This window comes from Mastomys coucha, unplaced genomic scaffold, assembly GCF_008632895.1.
Source record: "Mastomys coucha isolate ucsf_1 unplaced genomic scaffold, UCSF_Mcou_1 pScaffold14, whole genome shotgun sequence".
NCBI classification, from domain to species: domain Eukaryota; kingdom Metazoa; phylum Chordata; class Mammalia; order Rodentia; family Muridae; genus Mastomys; species Mastomys coucha.
This window is the reverse complement of record NW_022196896.1, coordinates 32,621,690-32,625,861: the sequence shown is the minus strand read 5'-3', so window position 1 is coordinate 32,625,861 and position 4,172 is coordinate 32,621,690.

Below are 4,172 nucleotides of genomic sequence, written 5' to 3'. Positions count from 1 at the left end.
GTGGTGGAGGTGCTGGTAGCGATGGTGGTGGAGGTGGCAGTGGTGGAGGTGGTGGTAGCAGTGGTGGAGACAGTGGTGGAGGTGGAGGTGGTGGTCGTGGTGGTGGAGGTGGTATGTGTGTGTGTGTGTGTTAAGTCAGAAGACAACCTCAGGTGTTGATCCTTACATGCTTGGTAGGCAGAGTAAGGTGAATCCCTGGGGCTTACTGGCCCTGCAACTTAGCCTACTCAGTGAGCTCCAGGGCAATAAGAGACGTTGTGCCCACCCTACTCCACACCAAAGATGAACAGCTTGTGAGGATCAACACCTGAGGTTGTCTTCTGACTTACACACACACACATGCATACCCATACACATATCCTATTCAATTCAATTATGTCTTAGCTTCTTATGAATCCACTAATCCTATTACAGATGCCATATTCCCATGACTTCAATCGACCTTAAGTTCAGATACTTTAAGTTCAGATCGACCATTGTTCAGATCGACCATTGTTCAGATCGACCATTGTTCAGATCGACCATTGTTCAGATACTATCAACATACAAACTTACAAGAAATGCAAGCTACAGCAAACTGTAAGGATTTCCAGCAGAAGGAACATTTCATTGACCCCTATACAGACAGAGTAGAGCACACAGGCCGCCATTTCTTTTTACTTTATCTTTACTTCGCTTTTCACACTTGACTGAGATCTGGTCAGGACACATAGCTCTTGGACCTGGAGTTGAGTTGACTGTTCATCCCACACCTCAAAGAGTTATCCTTTGCCTGTCACTGAAGAAAGAATCATGCTGAGTAGACATCCCTGTCTCACTATCCCGTGCCAAAAAGCAGCTACTCTGTCTTTTCCTACCACAAGCTCATCACTTTTATGCGTGGTTATTTATTTTCTTACTTAATGCCTTCACACAGATGTATATGGTATGTGGATAATATTTTGCATCTATGTGTATAGAAAGTATTATTCCCTGTAGTCTGAAAATAGTCAAACTTAGAAACTGAGTTAGATACCCTAGAAATGGATTGAAGGATCAGAGTTGGAATAAGCTCTATTTCTCTACCAAACATGGCAGTCCTTGTAAGTCCCTATTTCTCCTCTTCTTCCTCTTCTACTTTCTCCATGAGAATTTTCCATGAACCAAGTTACATGAAGTCATTTGTGTTTGATTAAATCACCAGGTCAGTTCAAGAAAATCTTATTCCTATTTAAAAATAGACAATTGGGGCTCAGTAACAGAGTTATATGCTGAACATGAGTAAGGCTTTGGGTTCCATAGATAAATGATAGAAATAAAAATTTTAAAATATCCTCAAGGTCGACTGAGTTCATCACTTCCCAAGCTTTTTAGGGCTAGAGTGGATGTAAGGCATGGTGGCACAGACATTAAATTCCAGCACTAGAGAGGCAGAGGCTAGTAGATTTCTATGAGTTCAAGGCTAGCTCAATCTCCGCAGAAAGTTTCAGACCATCAAAGGCTACACAGTGAGACCCTATCTCACAATTTAGTAAGAGTTGGAGTAGAAATTTGATCTATGCTTTTCTTGGCAGCAACTCCCTTGCCTAAAGGAACCAAGTTCCTGTCCTTTATGAAATGGAACTTCACAGACTGACAATCAGGTTTTTTTTTGTTCTCCTTTTATCCTTAATGCCACCCAACCGTCAAATAAACCCTTCAGTTCAGCAGAAGCATTGTGGCTGCTGTGATTATTCAAAGTATCTTATGGAGATCCTCCTCCCTCTCTGTTCTACTAGCTGGGGGATCAGCAACTCTCCACTGTTCTCAGTGATGTCTCAATGCTTGTCCTTGATCCGAAAACTCTGCACAGTCCAGCTTCCATGACCGGTGTCTTTAGCTTCTAATATCATAACCCCCTCACATAGCCAACTCACTTACAGAATATTATCCCAGAATATATTTCCCAGTAATAACCTATGCACACAAATATCTGCATTTCATGAAGTTAACACATGTGTCTTAAGAGCCTAGTACATCCCTATATTCATCCATAAACATACACAAGCTTACAATGTTTACTTACAATATACTTCTACATATACACTATTACCTTTAAAAACACCCTTGAACACATCTTCTCTATACAAATACAATACACTCACATATCTGTGTGCATATGTCATCTTACACACACTGTGCCCTACAAACCTCAGCACACATACCCATATGCATACACATGTATTTGTACACTTGCTATCCTGCACACACACAATACCAGGTCAAAATCTGCAAATGGCTGGAAAGTCTAAAACTAAGGCTAGATTTTATCATTTTAGCATTTTCAGTGATAGGACTTCAGGACATTTTCTTTCTTTGCAAAAGTATTTCTTTTCACAAATGATGTGGCCTGATGGCACTATTTGCTCCCACCTGTAATTCCAGCAGTTGGGAAGCTGGGCAAGGTGGATGACTGCAAGTTTGAGACCAGCTTGAGCTATGTAGTGAATTCCAGGTGAGTTTGAACTATAAAGTGTGACCCTGTCTTAAATACAGAACAACACAACAACAATGTGATTGCCATATACTGAAAGTTGACACTGAGATTCTCTGATGCAATGTAATCAAGGAGTGTCTGTGTACAGCAGACATTCTAGGCTCCTAAAAAAAGCACGCCATTTTAAAAAGAGGAAGAAGATTCCTCCTCCGTGGGCTCTTCATTTAGTTTCATTTCTCAAAGGATTGTTAGAATTAACTGTATGAAATTTGTTTTTACATCTTCACAATGAGAAAATATGTTGGTCCCTTTTTATGATTATGTGAATAATTATTATTCTTCAACTTATATTTGTGATTATTATTATTCAATTACTGGTGAGTTTTAAAATATATTCCTCTTGTGCTTGGGATAGAACCCAGAGCCTCAAGCACTCTGCCACCGAAGTGCACTCCCATTCACAGCACATCCTTCTGTTGTGGGGGAGGGCTGGAGGCTTTGTAGTTGGGCAAATGCCATCCAGCTTTGGAAGACAATGGTGAAACGCACAGGATAACTCCTTTGCACCATTTATTATTCTCACCTTCAGAAGGGGAGCTGCAGGAAGTTGGGTGCTTCAAAGGCAGTTTAACATGAGGTTCCTATATTTTTTCCTATCATCAATATGTCTGAAGTTTCTTCCTTTTCCAAAAGAAAGTACATCAGAAACCCTTATATTAGGACCAAGATAGCTTGCTATCACCACATCTATGTGTTTAATATTTATGAGGGAGAGGGCTGATGCACAATAAACCTATTTCCGATGTGTCAAACTATACAGTGAGTCATGGGTCTGCCTGACCAGATAATGTAACAGGACATCCTGTAGTCGCTGTGCACTTTTTCCAGCACTTCGATGTTTTGTTTCTTTTCTGGCTCTGCAGAAGACACAAGGGAAACAGAACTTTAGTCAAATACACATTGTATTTAGAGCTTCAATTTCACATAAAAATAACTCAAAAAGTGATTTTGCATCACTACTTTCTCTGATAACATATCTCCTTTTGGATTTTTAAAATACTTCGTGTTGTTTGTTGCAGGACTGAAGGTCAAGTCTCAGGCACACAGGACTGAGGCTCACCAGCAGGTCCAGCCTCTTGTTTTTTCAGTGCACCCTCTTCTACTGATTTCTCTCCCTACACTCCCGTCCTTCCCTATTGATATTTTCAATATTTCCTTGAACCACCATTCTTGACTCATGTTTGGTTTCTGCCTCTTAATTTTTATTGTTTGGTTTTGTTCATTTGCCATCAAGATGGAGGTCTGGGTCTGCAACCCTAGCTGGCCTAGAACTGGTGGTCCGCCTTCCTCTCTCTCTCCCATGCTATAGGAATACACCAACATTCTCAGCTCCAGTTTTTACTCTTCATAGAAATCTAGGCTTCTCTGAAAAGGGAGAGAGACAGAGACAGAGAGACGGAGAGACAGAGAGAAATGGTAAACACTTTGTTTTATGGCATAACTGTTTATCCTCAACTCTCACACCTCTGTCAAATGGTTTTGTCTTCTTCCCAGTAGAATTGGGAAAGAATCAGCAGCCACTAGACAGCCACATACCAGGCCCCAGAAATGACAGCTACATGTGCAAAGATTGAGAATAGAAAGAATGGGCTGGGCAGTGGTGGCATATGCCTTTAATCCCAGCACTTGGGAGGCAGAGGCAGGTGGATTTCTGAGT